Source organism: Natator depressus, chromosome 6 (genome assembly GCF_965152275.1).
Source record: "Natator depressus isolate rNatDep1 chromosome 6, rNatDep2.hap1, whole genome shotgun sequence".
NCBI lineage: Eukaryota > Metazoa > Chordata > Testudines > Cheloniidae > Natator > Natator depressus.
The window spans coordinates 87,627,068-87,648,831 of NC_134239.1; the positions used below are offsets into that span (position 1 = coordinate 87,627,068).

The window sequence follows — 21,764 nt, forward strand, 5'->3', positions numbered from 1 at the left end:
CCCTGTAAGGTATTTACCACCCTGATTTTACAGAGGTGATTCTTTTTACTCTTTCTTCTATTAAAATTCTTCTTTTAAGAAACTGAATGCTTTTTCATTGTTCTTAAGATCCAAGGGTTTGGGTCTGTGGTCACCTATGCAAATTGGTGAGGATTTTTATCAAACCTTCCCCAGGAAAGGGGGTGTAACGTTTGGGAGGATTTTGGGGGGAAAGACGTTTCCAAACGGACTCGTTCCCAGTAACCGGTGTTAGACGCTTGGTGGTGGCAGCAAAAGTCCAAGGACAAAAGGTAAAATAGTTTGTACCTTGGGGAAGTTTTAACCTAAGCTGGTAAAAGTAAGCTTAGGAGGTTTTCATGCAGGTCTCCACATCTGTACCCTAGAGTTCAGAGTGGGGAAGGAACCTTGACAGGTTCACTGATAAACTTTATATCCTCTTTGAAAATCATCACCGGGAGAGGGAAAGGAAATAACTGATGTATGATGTAACAGTCTGAAAAAACCCAACATGTAGTTTGTAGCAATCTTGGTTACGATACATCATATGGTTTTTTTTACTTCAGTAATAATGGTTTCTCATGTGAGTAAGACATTCGATAAAAAGCAAAACACACAGAGATACTCTTTTTTATCTAATCTAATTTGTTATAGATTTTATAAAAACATGTTGCTCCAATTTTTAAGGCTATTCTCTAGTTGAGTGGCACTCTTCCACTTTCCCTTTCATTACTTTGCAAACAGACGGCCTTACATAACTGGCTTCTTTCTGTTTTTCCCACATCACATCATGTCATAATGTAGCTTTTAAAAACTGTGGACATCAAAAAGACCGAGACCAATCAGTCTGGAAAAATCACTAGCCACAGTCTCTCTCTTCACTGAAAATCAGGATGATCTTCCACACTGAAATAAGAAAGAAGAAAAGAAAAAAAATGCTGAATTAAATTCTCCCAAGAGTATCAAACAGGTTCATTACAATACAAATGGGCACTTGAATGAAGAACACAAAATATTTTTCCCATCAGTACTAAGTAGCAGCTGCCAATAAGAATTTTTTAAATAAAATAATAGAATATTCCAGCTATTACATTGTCATATTATGCACCACTACTTCTGAGAGGTCAGGAGATATGTAAAAATAAAAAACAATTTTCCAAAATTTTTGTCATTTTGAAATAGTTTTTTTTTCCAGGGGAATTTTCATAGAAATTGATATCTTTCAAAATGTCTGTTTTGGTATTTTTTTCACCAAAAATAACTTTTTTTGACTAAAAATTTGGACCAGATGTCTAGATACTCTGAGATACCCAAATAGCAGCAGTAGCCATAAACGCCTCTTTCTATCTGTTACCAGGAGACTGGATCCCTTCCTTATGGATGCAGAGGTAACTACAGTGATCTATGTCTTGCCTTCAGGCTGGACTTCTACAATGCATTTTCCTGGGATTGACTGTGAAGGCCACATGGTTCTTCAAATATATGCCACCGGACAGTCACTCGTGATGAAAAACTTGTGTGTTGGGCTCTATCAGAACTGTAGTTGTGGAAACAGAAATCAGAATGAGCTCAGGTCTTCTCACTGAAGACCTGATTCTGTGTGTACAAGCCCATCTTCAACAGCTATTGCAAAAGGATTCAGTAATATTTCTAATCAAGAACCCTCCCACTCAAGGAAACAGCATGTTAGTGAGGAGTGGGACAGTATGGTTACTTCAGCCAAACTGCTTTGCCTTCATTTGCATGCTTCTAGAAAATGCAGGCTGGATTTTCAAAAGCACTCAGTGTTGACCTAACTCAGTTCCCAAAGAAGTCAATGGAAATTTTATCACTGGACAATGCTGAGTGCCTTTGAAAATTCCACCCCATATGAGTGGCCCTTTGGAAATGCATAGGTAGACACAAGGTATTGTAGCAACATTACAAAACTGAGGCTAATGGAGCACAAACTAAATGTGGCACTAATTAAGAGCAGCCTTTAACTGGCCAAAAGATGGTAAAACCAGCTCCCTTCAACTCAATTTGCTAATGAAGCAGCACAGAAAATGGAGGGATAATCCCTGACTATTTCTCCTATTATTTTTCAGTGTTAATCCACTTTTCTGGAACCACATGGAATCTAGGACCCTGAAGCATCCAACAGCCAGAGGAGCTTGCATTTTATTTTCTGTGTCTAAAATGCCATAGCTGTCACTCACAGGGGGAGAAAAAGGCTGTTTGAAAATATGCGTCTTAAATGGAGTGGCTCCCTTCTGAGATGCACAGCTTCAAAGAGGCTGCAGAGAAAGTGACAGCCACCCCAGCTCAAACCAAAAATACAGTGAAAATCTAATTGGCTTAAGGCACTGTGATATCTTCCAAAGTCTTCAAGAAAGTTAATTCAGCTGTTGTATAGTAACTCAGGTGGGAAATAAGTAGTGGTTTTCTGTTGATAAAAATTGCCTAGATCCTGATTTGCACGCAGAAAACAGAAGGGTTGTTTGGATTTAAAAGTTCTATAGTCACACTATTCTTAGACTCTAACAAGGAATGCACTAAAATGGTTTGAAAATAAATAATTGGTTTAAAAAAAGGGTAAAGATTGGAATCTTCTGCTTAGTTAGTCCCCAGAGCAGCAAAGCATTTAAGCATGAGGGGTCTCATTCACTTCAGTAGGTCAGCTCATTTGCTTAAAGTTCCACACTTGCTCAAGAGCTTTACTAGATTGGAGGTAAGGCAAATTATGGCCAGCCCTGTGTGGGTACAGAAGGGTGAGAGAGTGTGCTGACTTCTGTTCCCTATAAAGGGCTAGCTACAGTTGTAGTCCTTATGCCCAGATAGCACAGGGACTTATTTGGGATAGCACTCTGGGCAGTGCTAAGGCCTCCAAATGGAGCAGGAATGAGGTGAGGCCAAGGAATGGGGGCGCATGCTGAAAAGGCAACACAATTAACTATACATATTGCTATACAAAATGCTACATGTCTTCAAGGGAGTCTGAACTACAGTTGCTTTGTAAACCATGACTTTGAGTCCCCTTACTTTTGTAGATCTGAAATTTGGACCCTGGAATTAGATAGGGTAAGTTTTTGCATTGAATATTTATTGGTTTTTCTCATTTTATTTTTTTCTAAAAATGCACAATAAAATGAATGATACTCCAGCTCTTGACTTATTTGTGCAGCCATTAATTCATACCTTCTAGCATGTGGATGGATGGCATTTGCCCTTCAGCCTAATTTCTAACAGTGAATTTGACATATGAAGCTAGAATTCATACTCTGCCATTTCTTATTGCTCAGTTTCACAATGATTACTGTACAGTGGAGTGTAAAACTCAAAAGGTTAAGTTAAATTTAAAGTAAGCTGGATTTGTTAAACTAGGTTTACAAGGTTGGTTTAGCCTTTCATAGATGGATGACTTTGCATTAATAAATACCATAGAAAGGAATATTGGTGTCATATTTAGAAGATGCACATTGTCTTTTTCTTTTTTTAATTTTGCATACTGAATAGAAGGAGCAGGCCCTTCACAGACCATGACCTTTCTGGAAGTTGCCGTGAAAACTTTATCCTGGTAGCAAGACTAAGTCTAGGGGACAGACTAGATTAGTACAGTAGTGTGTCACCTTTGGAGTTTCAAGTTGAGAAACTGAATTACTTCACTAACCAAACACTCCTTTAGTGAATTAATCTTACTTACTCTCCATGGGTACCATGTCCTAAGTAGTGCTGTGTCCTTAATTTCATAGAACAGGAGAAAAGTTAAGTTTTAAATGAAACCACAAGAAAGTGGCCTTTTCACTTAGATCTTTTCCTATGAATAAAAACAGTTTAAGGTCTGATCCTGAAGCAAAGATAAAAAGATGTCTGAAATTCTAGGGTCTATTTCCCTGTCACCATTACCCAATTCCTGCCATCCTGAAAGCCTGTGTTGCCAAATGGTGGTCCCTCATCTCTCAGGAGTATCATGATCATGAGAGAGTGAAATGGTGGCCTTCATGATGCGACCAATATCTTGAATTCCCTCCTTCCAAGAAACAAGTTTTATGGAAACTTTTAAGTGCTAACTCCTGGTCCAAATAAGTCAGAGCAAAAATTCTGTTTTCATTTGGAATAGGATATGGCATTTTCAATAATCATTTAATCAAAAATAGGAGCAGAAGTAAATTACCAGACCCAGATTTTTGGTGAGTATAGTTAAGACTATCCAGCACAGCATGAAGAACAAATTATAGCTTCCTCTAATTACCATGTGATCTAAACATAAGGAGCAGAAAAAGACACAGAATCAAATGTAAGTAAATCAAGAGTGCAGAATACTCAGGGGGAAAGAAATCCACAAGCAAGTGAGATTTGGTGCCCATATATGATGATAATATCTCCTAGACTAGAGACAGATGAAAGACATACTCAGAATAATCCTCTCAACTACTAAGAGACCTTGACAGTCTAACACAAAACATCCAAGAGGGGAAAAAATGTTGATTTGCTCTTGGTTAAAGTTTAAAGGATTCATACTGCACTACCGTGGTTATGATTTAAAAAGGCAGCATTTGCCCCCAGACATGCAAAATTACCCTACTTATTTCCTATTCTAAGCATATCCTGTGGTAACCATTGGCAAAGCTGACTACTGTAGCTAGAATAAGATGAAAGTTAATTAATGAAAATATATGGGGCCAGAGCCTCTGTTATAGGGTATTCACTTCGCTTCATACCTCTTGTGAATCCTGGCTTACAGAGTATGCTGGCCCTAGGAGGATTACAGTGTGGAAAAAGAGACCCTTCTGTAAGGTAGAGATATGGGGTCTGACCAGAGAAAATGAGTTATGTCAGAAACTCCCCTATCCTGAATCAATTCCTGGCTACACTTTCAGGCCCTTGGGGCTGTAAGAGTGGCCTGTAGGCTGCTCTAAATCACCACAGGGATCTGGCCCTGCACACAGCAGCCCTAGGAGAGATGATGCAAAGGTGAACTTTAGGCCACCTACCTGACTTGTGCCAAATGCTCCTTAGATATAGCCCATCACATTCATGTTTATCAGGTGTATGTTAAAGTCATACAATATTTGCAACAATAATGCCTTGAGGACCCTGAGGGAGGGCGCTAAGCACCCCTTGGGAGTGGGGAAAACGAGGGTTCTTAAACAGGAAGGTGGTAATTCTGGGTTAGAATGTCCCTCCCATGGGAAAACTCACTTTGGGGAATCAGGTAAAAGAAAACTCCATAAAATATCCTGTTCGGGTTTGTTTCTTAAGTCTTCTGTCCAGGAGAGGGGGTTGCAGGGTGCTAGGAAGAAGCCAGCATGTGGACCCCAAAATGCATGGCTCTTGGGGAACCCACTGGGCCTCCTCATCAGTTTGAGAGGTCCCTGTCCCCTCTCCAGTTCCCTGGCACTTGCAGCTGTCTGGCACTGTGCTACCAGGGATTGCTCTGCCCATGGCCATGGAAGGGAAGGGGGGTTCTCCAGCCTGAAAGTGGTCTGCAGAAGTTCTATAGAAGCCTGAATTGATATTAACTCTCTTATAGATTCTCCATAGGGTTAGAGGGGGTGATGATGCAGGGCCTCTCCCCAATTCATTTCTCCCCATGCATAGAACTAGAACTACCGTTGGGAAAGATCAGGCAAATCTACCAGTGCTCCACAGTGCATCAGTTTTAAAAGGGACAAAATAGAAGAAAACAGAACAAAATGATGTGTTACATTACTGGTCCCTTAAGGTGGGTAGAGATGAACTCAGAACATGAATGCATGAAGATTTCCTTTTCATTTCCTACGATAATTTTATATTAAAAAAAAAAAGGTAAAAGGCATATAATACGGTATCTGATCCTGAAACAGATGAAACTGTGCCTCTCACACATAGGGAGGATTTTCCAAAAACAGTTAATATGAATTAAAATGTAATCTCTGTAATAGAGATAGGGTGGGTGGGGTAATAGCTTTTACTGGATCAATTTCTGTGGGTGAGAGAGACAAGCTTTCAAGCTCTGTGTAGTTGGAAAGCTTGTCTCTCTCACCAACAGAAGATGGTTCAAGAAAAGCTATTACCTCATCCACCTTGTCTCTGTAATATCCTGGAACCAACACAGCTACAACACCACTGCATACCTCTGTAATAGTTTGTTATACTTAGGCAAGCTAAAGCTCCCCCGGGGGATTGCTGCTCACTGCCACAGCCAGTGTTTCTAAACTTGAGATAGGTGTCCAGTCAGATGAGTGTTTATTTATCTTAAGTACTAATATGGCCCCCATTACTGTGCTATGTGAAGGCCAGATCCACAAGAGGACTTCGGCACCTAAGTTCTACTGACTGCCACCTAACTCCTAAATTCACTCAGCACCTAATTTTTTGCTGTAAAAGTTCCCTAGGCACCTAAATTTCCACCACCAAGCATGCAGGCTGCTGCCTCAGGCAGGCATCTGGGTGTCTGTGTCCTGCCTGAGCCCCATTGCAATGCTGAACCCCAGGTAAAACAGGCAGAAGAGGCCTGATCTGGCAGACATCCTCTGAGGATGACCAGGAGGAGGGGACAGCTTGCCTTATCTTTTGCTCAGCGGTTAGGGCACTCATCCAGGACATGAGCGATTGTGGTTCAATTCCCACCTCTCGTCAACTGGATCTGACCTAGGATCACCCATCTCTCAGATAGTCCTAGCCCCTGAACTATAGAGTGATTCTCACTCTATCTTTTGCCTAATTAATAATTAAATATTAAACTAAAAGTGGAATGGCTTCAACAAAAGAGATTGAGAGAGAGAGAGACACATCACACTGCAAAATCATAGAAATGTAGAGCTAGAGGGGACGTCAGAAGGTCATTTAGTCCAGCCTCTTATGCTGCTGCAGGACCAAGTATACCTAGACCAGTGGTGGGCAAACTACAGCCCGTGGGCCACACCATCAAACCATTTAATCTGGCCCTCAGCTCCTGCCAAGGAGCGGGGCTGGAGGTTTGCCCCGCTCCGGCACTCCAGCCAGGGAGCAGGGTCGGAGGCTTGCCCCACTTCACACGGCTCCCAGGAAGCAGCTGGCATGACCTCCCTCCGGCGCCTACGTAGTACATGGAGGCATGGCCAGGCAGCTCTGCACACTGCCCCATCCGCAGGCATCGCCCCCACAGCTCCCATTGGCCATGGTTCCTGGCCAATGGGAGTCACGGGGTGGTGCCTGCAGATGGGACAGCACGCAGAGCCGCCTGGCTGCACCTTGGAGCCCTCCCCCCGCTGCACTACAATCCCCTGCCACAGCCCTGATCCCCCTCCCACCCTCCAAACCCCTTGATCCCAGGCCAGAGCCCCCTCTTGTACCCCAAGTCCCTCATCCCCATCCCCACCCCGGAGCCCGCATCCCCAGCCAGAGCCCTCACCACCCCCCTGTGCCCCAACAGCCTGCCCCATCCCTGATCCCCCTCCCGCCCTCTGAACCCATTGGTCCCAGCCTGGAGCACCCTCATCCGCAGCCCCACCCCAGAGCCCTCACACACACCGTGCACCCCAACCCAGAGCCCCCTCCTGCACCCTCAACTCCTCATGCCTGGCCTCATCCCAGAGCCCACACCCCCAGCTGAAGCCCTCACCCCCCCTTCCCGCACCCTACCCCAATTTCGTGATCATTCATGGCCCACCATGCAACTTCTATACCCCAATGTGGCCCTCAGGCCAAAAGGTTTGCCCACCCCTGATCTAGACCATCCCTGACAGGAATTTGTCTAATCTGTTCTTACAAACCTCCAGTAACAGGGATTCTGCAACCACCCTTGGAAGCCAATTCCAGAGCTTAACTACCTTTATTGTTAGAAAGATTTTCCTGATATCTAACCTAAATCTCCCCAAAGCTGACTATTTGTTTTCATACCTTCAGTGGACATGGCTAACAATGGATAATTCTTTATAACAAACAGCCCTTACCATAGTTGAAGACTTATCAGGTCCCCATCTTTTCTCAAGACTAAACAGGCCCAGTTTTTTTTAATCGTTCCTCATAAGTCAGGTTTTTCTATATCTTTTTATCATTTGTGATGCTCTCCTCTGGACTCTTTCCAATTTGTCCACATATTTCTTAAAGTGTAGCAGCCAGAACTGGACAGAATACTCAAGCTGAGGCCTCACCAGCATTGAGCAGAGCGGGATAATTACCTCCCTTGTCTTCTATATACCACTTTTGTTAATACACCCAGAATAATAATAGCCTTTTTTGTAACTGCATTACATTGTTGGTCATAGTCAATTTGTGATCCACTATAACCCCTAGATCCTATTCTATAGCATTACTGCCTATCCAGTTATTCCCCATTTTGTAGTTTTTTATTCTCCCCCATCCTCCTGTCCCCCTCCCCCCGCACCTCCCCTGCTTCCTAAGTATAGTACTTTGCACTTGTCTTAATTGCATTTCATCTTGTTGATTTCAGGCCAGTTCTCCATTCATCAAGGTCATTTTGAAGTCTAATCCTGTCCTCCAATATGCTTACATCCCCATCCCAGCTTGGTTTCCTCTGCAAATTTTATAAGTATATGCTGGTAGCCAAGTAATTAATTAAAAATTTTGAATGGCACCAGACCCAGGACAGACCCCTATGGGACCCCACTAGATATGCTATCCCAGTTTGACAGTGGACCACTGATAACCACACTTTGAATACTGTTTTGCAACAATTTATGTACCCACTTCATAGTTGTTTCATCTAAACCACATTTCCTTAGTTTGTTTATGAGAATGTATGTGGAACTATGTCAAGAAGCCTTACTAAATTCAAGATAAACTATGTCTACTGTTTCCCCTTCCCACTATGCCAGTCAGAGAAAGGAATTAGGTTGCTTTGACATGATTTGTTCTTGATAAATCCATGTTGGCTATTATTATTCACCCTATTGTCCTCAGGTGCTCATAAATTGATTGTTTACCCCTAGTCCAGTGGTTCATGCACTCCTCTGAGAGGTGGGGAAGCCCTGTTCAAATCTGATTCCTCATTAGGCAGAGGGGGGAATTGACCCAGGGTCTTCCACATCCTGAGTACCCTAACCACTGTGCCAAAGGTTAGAAGAAAGGCCTCCTCCTGGCCATTTTATATAGAGCTAGGCATGCTCAGAGCACACCAACTGGATTGGGCCTCATGACAAAGATAGGCATTCCTCTGCCTATCTTTCCCTGGGTTGTGGATCGTGCTGGTGCCTCGGTTGGAGACAGGCATCTGGGTGCCTAGAGTGCGGCAGCAGTGAGCAGGCTCATAGGCAGAAATGGAGGTGGCCAGGGAACTTTCATAGCAAAAATTTAGTCAGAATGAGTTTAGGCACCTACAGGCTTAGGTGGCAGCCAACCAGGGGTTTTGTGGATTGCAATGGCACCTAAAACTGGGACTCAGACACCTAAGTCCCTTTGTGGGTCTGGCCCTTAGAACCTAAGGGCTTGTCTACAGAGTTAGTCCATTCCAGAGGGAGGTGCATTTCAGTCCATAGAAGTGTGCACATGCTAACTAGCCCATTTGGATCCTGCTGTGGTGCACTAAATGTTTCCTAGTGCATGTTTATGTAGCAGTGTTTCAAATGGAACTACATTAATGCCCACTTGGGAACTGGCCAGCAGGGACCCCACAGGCTAGTTAGTGCACACTAAAATGTATATGCTTATGGTGTAGACTAAAGCAATAAGCAGACAAGGCCTTAATGACTTGCCCAAGTTTATGCAGGACCTATGGCAGAGCAAGGACTTGAACCCTGGTCTTTCAAGCGTTATGCTAGTTTCCAAACATAGAAATGATCCTTTCCTATTAGTTATGCTGCATAAAGTGACGGTATACACTATCTAGCAACAGCTTAATCAAGCACCTCTGAAGTGTTGAAGAGAGGATTTTCCCTTAAGAACTACGATTAGCCTTTCTATTTGTGCAGTACAGAAGAACCAGTGCTTTTTTCTGGTCTAGCAGCCACAGAGTCTAAGATTGGCTGTACTATGCCTTGATAGTTAGGTAAAGGCAAGAAGTAGTAAATTATGGCACTTCTGCAATACTCTCTTCCCTTGACAAACCTTTTGCCCACTAAATGTGGTTGTTCTTTTATAGTATAAATTGTTACTCCTGCTACTATTTGAGGTCTCCTTTAATCTGATACAACGCCAATGCAATTAATGCCCTCTCAATAAAAGAGAGACAAAAGGTTTTGCTTGTACCTAAGTGTTGCTGCTGTCCTATAGTCCATACAGCCACATTCTAATGACAGCTTAGTAGTAAAATAATGGCACATTTCAGAGATTTGACAACAGTGGAATATTTTGAGCTTCAGACCTTTCTTCAATTTGTACTATTCTGATTGTCAAGGCGACTTGTAATCTCAGAGTCCTATTTGACTCATCTCTGCTCCCAGATTCCCATAGCAACAGTGACCAGAAATGTGGTTTTTTCCCCCCACCGCTGGCTGGCTAAAAGACTGCACTCTTTCTTCTCAGATGCAGTATTAGACATGGTGATCGCTTTCTCAAATACAGTCAAGGTGCTGTGCATGCCACCTGGGATTAACTTGAAGGCTACCTGGAAGCTGTAACTTCAAAATTCAGTGGTTTGCCCTCTAGTCAGAGCAGATAGATTAAAACACATCATGTTCATGCTCTGAACTCTATATTGGCTGCTAATTCAGGTCCGGAGTCCATTCAAGATGTTGGTCCCTATTGACAAAGCCAAGAATTTGGCTAACTTTGATACCATCTTTCTCTGCATCGCAGCTGCAGATGATAGCATTTTTTGGCAGTTGGTCTCCAGGGCAAAACTTGGTGATCCAGGTGTAGAATGCTCTCACTGGAGGGCCCCACTTTTTAAGTTTGCATGAAAGATGTTTGAACCTAAGTCTTTCCACTTGCAGAGTGCAACACAAAACTTGTTCAGGCTTTCACCTCTGCAAGATGCAGCAGGCAAAATTCACAAAAGGAAGAAAACCAGACATTTTTGTATGCTCTAATTCCACTTTATAGCTATAGCGCCAAAAAAGATTAACAGTTACATAGTTTTTGTATGTATGCATTTTTCATGCCAACTACCAGCTCTTTATCTCATCAAAGCTACTGGTAAAAAAACATGCTATACTTAGACACACTCCAGGGATAAATGTACCTCAGGGTGTATGTGTCCTAGATTCTGAACACTCATACGTTTCATAGACACATCTTTGTTCTGTGAATGAAATACACTCTGCTGCGATTTGTGTGAGTCTCTGGATGTAGGGCCTAATCCTGCAAACATTTAAGCATATGGTTAACTTTACTTGCACTGAAATCATTGGGACTACTCATAGAAGTAAATTACACTTGTGCTGAAACACAGAGTTGAAGCCTTATACAGCAGATAGCCCCGTGTTACATTTATTTCTTCATGAGCTTTTGCAGTTACTCTTCACAGGCATACCCATTTACTTAGCATGTTTATTGTCTGAGTATGAAATTTTCATATGCTAAAAACACAGCCTAAGGAAATGCAGATCCATACAGGATCACAGCTAGTCTGTACCTCCATAGAGTATAAAAAAAGCAAGTGTCATTACACATTGCAATACAATGTGCAATCACTAAACCATCATGTAAGTAGCAAATTTATGCCACATTTTCAGAGAGGCCTCAATCTAGGCTCCCATTTTGAACCAGCAAATCATTTAGCTAGCAATCTAGCAGCTATTTGCATTCTCAAATGGCAATTGTGTTAGGATAAGATTAACCATTTCCTTCTTTACATCACTGAAACTAAATTAAACGAACAGCATTACTTTGGGCTTAAAGACCAAGTCTTCAACTGCAGAACACACTCAACTTGTGTTCCCCACAAATGATGGCATCTGCTGCAACTTAGATTTAATTGGAACTTTCCTCGAAGATTCTTCCCTTTTTAATTGTATTTATCTTGAATTAATCTCTCCTAACAAGCACTGAAAGCCTGTTTCACTTTCAATATGTTAGCCAGAGAGCTACTGTTGTGCCTCATTACTGAGGGTTCTCTGCTTAGCAAAATTGAGATGAGAGAATGCAACATCTTGATCCTACCATTTTGTCCACTCGCATTTAAAAAACCCAAAAGGAGGGATTTTAAGCAAAGTCCTTCATGTAGAAAGTCACCAAATTAATAGCTAGTGTGCAGACCCCATTAGTGGGATTCATGCCTTTTTTTCCTTTAAATGGTTTAATCTAAAATAGTTGTACATTACTAGCAATATTTTTGCTATAATTGCTATTTATTTTCACTTATTAGAGGAATGTAGCTGTTTATTTTTCCTCCATCCCTTCAACTCAGAGTGAAGAGTTTACCAAAAGCTTTTTAAACAAAGCAGCAATTAAAAAACCTGGAGCCAAATTCTCTTCTGTGTTATACAAGTGTAAATCCGGAGTCACCCTCATGACTTCAGAGATGTCACCCTGCATGTAGTCTGCTAAATAAGAAAGATAGTCTTGTGGTTAAGGCATTGAACTAGAATTTAGGAGACAGGGGTTTATTCCCAGCTCTACCATAGATTTCTGGAGGGAACCTGAGCAAGTCATTTAAGACAAGATTTTTAAAAGTTTTAGGCACCTGAAGATGCAGAGAGCCACGTACTGGGATTTTCAAAACACTCAGGCCTTGTCTACACTGCAGGGGAAATTTGATCTAAGCTACGCAATTTGAGTTACGTGAATAGCGTAACTCAAATCGACGTAGCTTAGACCTACTCACCGCAGGGTCCACACTATGTGATGTCGATGGGAGACGGTCTTCTGTCGACTCCCCCTACTCTTCTCGATCCGGAGGAATATAGGAGTCAATAGAGGAGTGATCTGCGGTCGATTTAGCGGGTCTTCACTAGACCCGCTAAATCAACTGCCAGTGCATCGATCGCCGCTCGTCGATCCCCCAGTAAGTGTAGACAAGCCCTTAGGTACCTAATTCCCATTGAAATTAATGGGAGTTTGGCACCTAGGTGTTTCTGAAAATCTCAGTAGACACCTCTCTGCAGCTGTAGATGCAGAAATAGCCAGGGGGACTGGAACAGTTTGTATAGTGAGGGTGCTGAAAGCCATTGAACCAAACTGAACCCTGTATAGAATGGAAACCACTTCAAGTCAGGGGATGCAGCAGCACCCCCAGCATCCATAGTCCCAGCACCTCAGGAAATAGCTTTACAAATCTGGCCCCCAGTCCCTCTGTGCCTTACTCAGTTTCCCATCTGAAAATGGGGATAATAATGCTTCCTTTTCCCCACCCTTCCATCTACTTAAATTATAAACTCCCTGTGGCAAAGATTAGGTTTTACTATGTGTCTGCACAGTGCCTAGAATAATGGGAGCCCAGTCTTGGTTATTGCCGCTGGGTGCTACTGTAATATAAATAATATAGTAACAGAGGGGAGAACAGAGTATTTGTTCAGGTAGTGACAAAGGATCATGTGCTTTCCTCCACCAAAAGTAAGAGATGCAGTGGATGTTGAAAGGGCCACATCCCATTGAGAAATGTGGGGAGGGGAAAAGTGGTTACACATCTTATGTTTTCTCACACTCACTGCCTAGCTGTGATGGCGGCTTTGCTCTGCTTGGGTGGGGGAGGTTGGAGTTGGTGAGAGAAGTCACAAGACGAGCAGTTCTACACAGCAAAGTCCTCTTCAACACCAAGCCAGATTGTGACAGTAAAATTTTTTAAGGCCTTATGATATTTTTGAGAAGACTATTTAATTTCTTATTCCATCTGATCCTCACAATGGTCATATGAATGATCATGCAGTACCTAACCAACCTAGTTGCCCTCACATAGTTAACATGAGATTGTAATAAAGATGCTCTTTATTAAGATTGAAGCAAGGTCCCCATTATAATTATTGTGTGCAATTAAGGATTTAATGGAACAATCTAAAGGTGAAGCTGAGAGGAGTTGACACAGTAACAAACCTGAAATTGGTCATAATTACAGTAACAAATCAATTTCACCTGGATTATTGGCATTGTAAAACTGATAGCCTGTAAGAGTAATAGGTCATTAAATAAAGATCTGCATCAGTGCTTAGTAACCGTGTAAGAATTCACAGCATTCAACAGGAAAAAGGATTGCTGTCAAAATTATCTCAAAAATCTCCCATATTATTAACTTGAAAGAACAGAAAGACAAAGAAATCAAGAAAGAAAGCCTGATGGGCGTTTGAGATTTAAAATAAAAAAAGCGGGGGTGGGGGGTAGAACTAGCTCTTCACACTACTATCCTAAAGGAGAGATTCATAGATTCTAGGGCAGGAAGGGACCATTGTGATCATCTAGTCTGCCCTCAATCAGAGTGCCCATAACACACACTCTGCTCCATTAAACTCTCGATTTTTTCCAAGACTGTGGGAGCATCGACATTTTTGACACTGCTACCGGAAGCCCAAGGGGTAAGATTGGGATTCAAATCACAAGATGTCAATGTGATTCTTCTGACTGAAACATTATTAATTAGAGCTAAGTGAAAATCAGAATTTCTGTCTCATGGGAATTTCTAATAATTACACCTGGGGGTTTTTCATCCCAAATCTGGGCAAAAAGTTGAAATATTGAAATTATTTAATGGGAAAAAGTACTAAAAAAAATTTATTTGGAAATGGTGAACTTTCATTTTTACACTTTTGATTGAAATGACAAGTTTCCCTACGCCCAAGTCAAAACATTTCATTTTGGTTTGTTGAATTGAATAGAAACGAGTCAGCTCAATATTAAATGGCATCTCCCTGTGGTGTTGCTTTGTCTCATGGGAGTTATTGTTTGGGTGCCTTGTGTCCCCATTTGCCTATAAGAACTGGGCTCCTTGACCAGACTCCTATGGGAAAATGCAGCACCACAGAGAGATGCAGTTTAATGCAGAAACTGACTCAAAACAAAACATTTCCATTCAACAAACCAAAATACTTTGATTTTTTGCTCAAATCTACCCAAAATGAAAGGTTTCATTTTGGAATTCCCAACAGAAATTTTAGAAACTTCAGAAACATTGAAATATTCTAGTAAAACTTCATTTTCTATCAAAAAATCATATTGATGGACAATTCCTGACCAGTCCTACTATTAATGAATGGCCTTCTTTCATGGTACTTTTAGAGATGAGTAAAAATAACAATGTGATACTGATCAAGTTCAATCTAGTTCAGAGAGATGACCTGTGTAAGTACTTATCCTTCCTTCAAACTCTTCAGCTTCTATCAGATTTTTTGTAGAATAGCTTTTTCCTCTGAATTGTTTGGCTTCAACGCTTATATTTACTATAACCACTTCTTTCTTCAGCAGTCTCTGCCCCAGCTATAACTTATAGCTTCAAACCTTCTTTCAGCTCACAAGTGACTTTTCAGTGCTATGCCTGCTGTGCCAGTAGAATAGGGTATTCAACCTACTAAATCATTTTGACAGGGTACGATTTGGGAATGTGGGGGGGCAGGTTTTTGGAGCTGTTGGACCACTTTGTGCATTGGCTCAGTGACCCTAACTACTTCCTGGGCTGATGTGCAAGTACACTGAAGTTACTGGCTCAGCAGTAACAATTAGAAAAAAAGTTTATTTTAATGATTAGGTAGTTCTGTTTTAGATGTACCTGGCATAAAAGGGGTGGATCCCAATGTGAGGCAACTTTAAACTAAGTTTGTGGGGGAAGCTGGACCTGGGTCAGCTGACCTGGTAGAGTTTCCCCTAGGAAGTAGTGGGAATTCAAAGATACTAAAAGCCAGACAATATATCTAGGCCAGGCCATCCTGCTTTGGATACCATGACTGCCTGAGATACAGAGAACATCCCAATAACAGTGGGGTATGTATTTTAACAAGTATATCTTTCTCTCTTCCTTTTGGAACTAACTTTTTGTTTTTGTTGCCTTACCAAAAAAACTTAACTAGTCTTCAATGATACATTTTTTTGGACAATCCATTTTATTTTTCACGTCTCCTTTGTTGCACTGTAATTTTGTAAACAGGGACAAATTAATTCCTTTCAGACTGCCCTCTCTTCCAAGGGACTTCATCCTTGCAGTATTGCCATCCCCAAGAAATCATAAATCATGATTTGGAGCTTCTCAAGGGATCAAAAATAATTGGTCAGACCCTCCCAAAATTATGAGCAGCCCAAACAATCATGAGATTTTTTTTCCAAAAGGCTATATTGTATTTTCTTTGTCTTTTGATTTTTTGAATTCCCCCTGCCCATCCCCAGAGTGTGCATGTGACAATTAGCATTGTCCATTCTCCCAAATATATTGGGTAAAATGGATTTTATCCTCTGCTGCAGAAGCTCACCCCTACATCTGCCTGTCTCTGACATTAATCCGGTCTCCCAGCCCCTTCATGAGTTCAGTCCCTACCCAGCCTCCACCCCTGCAGCAATTCAGCCATCCCAACTGTTCAACTCCCACCCTATCAGTTCAGCACCCTGATTAGTTCCACTCCTCTTCAATCCCCCACCCCAGTTCAGCCCTCCCTCTGGTCCTCCAGGGTTTTTCACCCCACACCCCTCCCAGACCTTGGGTGGGGGGGAAGAGGGAGAACACGCTGCTGCTCCCCCTTCCAGGTTGGAGTGAGGCAACTCCAGGGACTCTTCAACCCCCTCTGCCCCTTCTCAGGCTGGGCTTCAGGGAGAGAGGGGGAAAGTATTGCAACCATCTTGTCCTGTTGCTCACAGGAGGGCAGTGGGGAGGAGTAGAGGAGCCATCCTGAGATGCTGGGCAATTTAGCTCCCTCCTGTGATACTCCTGGGGGAATTCTGCACCACAAAATTAAAAATTCTGTGCACAATATTTTAAAATTCTGCATATTTTATTTGTCTAAATAACACAATATAATCTTGCTAGTTTCAACTATTTTGGTAATTTATTTCAAAATACGTGTCACCAAGTATGTCTGTAACAATACAGACAATAGAAAAAGATTCAAGAAATGTTTTTTGACAAATCGATTCCTTACTAGGCATATTAATACAGAACTTTGAGTAATAATTCATTTAAACTACAATACAGAAATGTATTTCCCACACCCCTCAGAAGCAGTGCAAAGGCTTGGGAAACTCTCCCTCCTCCTCCCTGTTCCCATATGTCCCTGCACCCCTCCGCCTCTCCCGGTCCCATGTGTCCCTGCATCCACACTCAGTCACCCCCATCCCCTATCCCTATATGTCCCTGCACTCAGCCCCTCTCCCCCATATGTCCCTGCACCCCCTCATTGATCCCCACCCCAGTCTGTCTCCCCACCAACCCTTCTGAATCCCAATCTGTGACACACCCCCACCAGCCCCATGTGCCCTGATCTGTCCATTCCCCTCATATCCTGTGCCTCCTTACCTGGCCCCATGGGCAGGGTTCTGTGAGGAATGCAGCCTCTTCTCCTCCCTATCCACATAGGGCTGCTCCCATTTGGGAGCATCTGCCCTCTGTTCTGGTGCCACAGCAGTCTCTGGTGAGTGAAAGGCATAATTGCAGCACCTCTCTGGCAGAATGTATTTTCTGGAGAGAGAAAAAAATTCTGTGGGGAACATGAATTCTGTGCATGTGCAATGGCGCAGAATTCCCCAGGAGTACTGTGAGAATGACTCTGAGTTGCACTAGAGAAAGGGAGGGGGGAGAGTTCTGCCTGCAGCATCTCTGTTTGGTTGCCTGCAGGCAGGCAAGTGGAGTGGGCAGCCAATCAGAGGACTCAAATGCAGACAGGTTTGAGCTTCTCACATCATCTTGAGACTAGACCCACCAAAATCATGTCATTTGTGGGCCCTTGCTGCTCCTCTGGAAGACATACTACCAACACAATCCTCAACACTGCTTCAGTGTAACCTTCTATGCACATCAAGGGCCATAATGGCAGAGTGATTTCTGAATGGATATGGGGATGAGGACTCTGGAAGAGAATTTTGTGACAATAATAGCTTCAGTTTCTGCTAGATATAGTCCAGTTATCCTACAGAATGCCGAGTACTCTTCACTGACTGCCTGTTCTTATATAAGAAAACAGCCTCTTCTACCTTGCAGGCATTTTCTCTGTCTCTGGGGGGCACTATTTATATGCTAGGGACCCTGGGATAAATAATCCCCATTCATTCACAAGCACTAACAGAAACCCCCCTATAATCATCAAGCTATTTTTCCTACAAGCTGAGAAGGAAGACAGAGGGAGGGAATTTGTTATTTCCATTTTTAAATAGAAATAGCTGCTCAGATGCTATGGCAATGGGGATTCAGACATATAAGTGGACAGATGAAAAAGCTTATCTGAGAGATGAAATACTTATGAGTAAGTCTCCCCAGATAAGCACAACAAGGATATATTATGATGGATTCATACCAATGTACAAAGGCAGAGCACACATTTCAGGATTATTCATTGCTCTTCTTATGATAAAGAAAATAAATAAATGCAGACTACTAATCATAAGGGTATGCAGTTAAAAAAAATCAGTGCAACACAAAAAGAGAATTGGGAACCAAATATACTACAAACAGCTGCAGAACACACTTTGGTAGAAAATAAACTTTACTCAAGTGCACAGCTTTCTCAGGAACATCCTAATTAAATTAGGCAGTGAAAAAGAGGCAGAAGATCAACTATTGCTGTTATGAAATTCATTTTCTCTTCACTTCATTGATGGCTTTTCTGAGCGAGACTGCTTTTCCTTAGCTGCTGTTACACAGCTTCTTACCCTTGGCCCAGCCAAACACTGCTTCTGTGCATTTTAAGCTGCTATCTCATCCATCTTGCCGTCCTGGCCAATGGCTTCCATGATAATGATCAAAATAGAGCCTATAACTTAAAAGAATTTATAAATGCAGTGTTGTTGTAGCCATGTCACTCCCAGGATATTATAGCTTTGGGGTGCACCAAGAAAGCTGTTATCTATAGCCAGGCACTCAGATACCACAGAATATACTCCAAGGAGAAAGTCTGGGATATACACTCAAAACCACCTTCACCAAATGAGGACACTCCACCAGAGAAGTAGATTGCATAATGGAACGGACCACCCAGATACCCAGCTTCAGTATAGAACCTGCTTCAATTCAGAAATAAAACTCCCTCAGACTGCACGCTACTTGTTGTCACCTACCACCCCACACCGGAACCCATATTGGGTATCACCAGACAATTCCAACCCATACTCAATGGGGACCCCGGCCTGAAAGAAATCTTTCCTGAACCCCGTCTTCTGGCCTTCAAACAACCTTCCAACCTCTCCACACTCATCACCAGAACCAAACTCCCCATAGACCAAGACAAACCAACTCAAAGTGTCATCAGACCCTGCCAGAACAACAGTTGCAAAACCTGCAGACATATCTTCACTTATACAATGATCAACACCCCCTCCACAACACACCTTTCAAGATCCATAGATCCTACACATGCCAATCACAAAATCCTGTGCACTAGATGCCCCAGTAACAACTATGTGAGTGAAATAATCACTTCATGCTTGAATGAACTCACGCAGGAAAATGATAAAAGACAAAAAACACCCTGTCATCTGTGGGTGAACACTTTTCACAAAGCAATCACTTTATATCTGACCTTCAGTCCTCATCCTCAAAGGAAACATACACAATAATTTCAAAAGACGAGGCTGGGAGCTTAAATTAATAACTTTGCTAGACACTAAAAATCATCGACTGAATAGAGATACTGGATTTATGACTTACTACAACAACTTCCCACCAGTTGCCTTCCCCACTCCCCACATCCCCTTGACTGGAGGGGTGTTAATGAGTCACTTCACCTTGAATGGTCCCTTGAAATGTGTTAGCTACTTAAGCACCTTATATTTAGCTGTGACAGTCTGAGTACGTTTCCCAGACCTGAAGACGAGCTCTGTGTAAGCTCAAAAGCTTGTCTCTCTCGCCAACAGAAGTTGGTCCAATAAAAACTATTATCTCACCCACCTTGTCTTGGTAGGAATTTATGACTAACTATCCACATGTAAGAAGAGTGGGCTGTATTTTTTTAAGAGGCTTAAGAGATTGACAGAACCTGCAGATGAAATCCTGCTTGTATCATCCAGCAAAAATCTCTGATAATAGTAACACAACTACCCCCACATTTCCTTCTTAGGGTTGGATCCTGCAAGAAGCTGAGCATTTCCTGCAAGGTGTACAGTGCCCTCAATTCACTCTGACAGCCTAGTGTAAATTAAGGCTGCTCAGCATATGGGAAAAGTGCAGGTCAGACCTGTTGGTTTTACAGATGAAAGGTGAGAGCTTTATCCATTAAGAGACCAAGTATTGACTAGCATCTGGTATCAATCACTAGTCCATCAGGAATCTGACTCATCAGTCAGTAAGACATCCAGCATATTTGGATGACACTGAACACAGTTATTTTATTCAACAGATCTGTATTTCCAATTTCTTGCTACAGTTTCAGCTATCCCTACATTTTCTGCATCTCCCTCACCTTTAAAAAAAAAAACAACCAAAACTATGCTGCATCTTTAGAACTGATCCCCAATTTACTAATCTGAAATAGTTAAAAACACTGTCCAAATGGTACAGTAAATATGTGTTGCAAAACAAATATAAATGGGTTGTGAGAAATGAGATGAAAAGCCATGTTTATAGCATGTGCACTGCACTTATGCATCTATTGTATATTTAGACTTTGTGTATCTTTTAATTGTGGAGTGACAGAAGAAGGAAGTTGAAACAGTAACCACACATAAATGTATCAGCAGAGTTTAAAACTGCATTTATTCATTAGATTGAATCAGATACTGAATCTGATCGTGCTCCCATTGAAGTCAATAGAATTTTTGCCATTAAATTAGGCCTTAATCAGGCAGTGGGATTTGCCTGTGTAGAAAACATCAAATCCAGTAGGAAAAGAAAGAAGATTAGATTTTTATGAAGCACAAATCAATAATGAGAAATGTCCTTTACTTTTCCTGGGAAGTCCTCAATTTGGAATCAAGTTCATGTAAAAGTACCAAATATATGAAATATAAAAGGGCCTAATTTTGACACCTGTACTCATGCAGAGTACTGCCAGAGGCCCTCATTCAGAAAAGCATCCCTATTAAGAACAACATGCAAGCACATGCTTAACTTTAAAGTCAATGGCACTTAAGCACACACTTAATTTTAAGCATGTGCTTACAAGCCGTCTAGAATAGGGATGGGCAAGGTAGCATTTCCTAAATCATTGCCTTCTTCTGTGCGTAGAGAAACAAAGGGACTTCTTGTGGAATTGGTTGCTACTCAAGGTAAATAAGGGCAGCCTCTGAACCAATATTGGTGATAGGGCATGAGTAACAAAATAAAACTGGGAAAGCAGTTATAAAAGGCAAAATATTAAATACCACTTTGGTGCAAAAAATGGTCTTCAGAAAAATCTTGAACCTATCTTGTAGGTTGCACCATATGAAACCCTCATCAGGAAAAGCTGGTCAGAGCAGACTGGTAAATCAAAATCATTTCTACAGATCATATAACATGAAAAAAATAATTGGTTCACGTCTGCAGTTTTAATGTGCCAAGCCTCTTCATGAGAAAAAACCCATCAATGAGAATATTTTCCCTGCATCAGATCACCAGGATCATTCCCAGTGTCCCCTAAAAACTGCTCTGGAAAGTACAGACAAAAAAAGAAAAAGACAAGCTGCAGTCAAGGCTTTTATCACTGATGTAAGTGATTCTATCTAGATAAAAACCCACCAATTTATGTATGCTTCTTACGTATATTTACTGACAGCTCTTCAGCATCTACAACATTTCTTCACTATATAGATTTAATTAATTTTGGACAATGAGACTAAGATGCTTTGTTTAGGCCAGTTCATTTTCTTTTTATAGTCACAATTTCATT

At 41.9% G+C, this 21,764-nt stretch overlaps 1 long non-coding RNA gene across 1 annotated transcript in view; it reads right to left on the bottom strand.

The window, feature by feature from the left end:
• Nucleotides 1-674: 674 nt before the first annotated feature.
• The window catches only part of LOC141990139 (uncharacterized), a 35,369-nt gene continuing 14,279 nt past the window's right edge, over nucleotides 675-21,764 (bottom strand). The window contains exons 2-3 of the long non-coding RNA XR_012640090.1: nucleotides 17,264-17,425; nucleotides 675-903 (exon numbers count right to left, since the gene is read on the bottom strand). This is a non-coding gene — a long non-coding RNA (uncharacterized LOC141990139). The remainder of the gene's footprint in view (nucleotides 904-17,263; nucleotides 17,426-21,764) is intronic.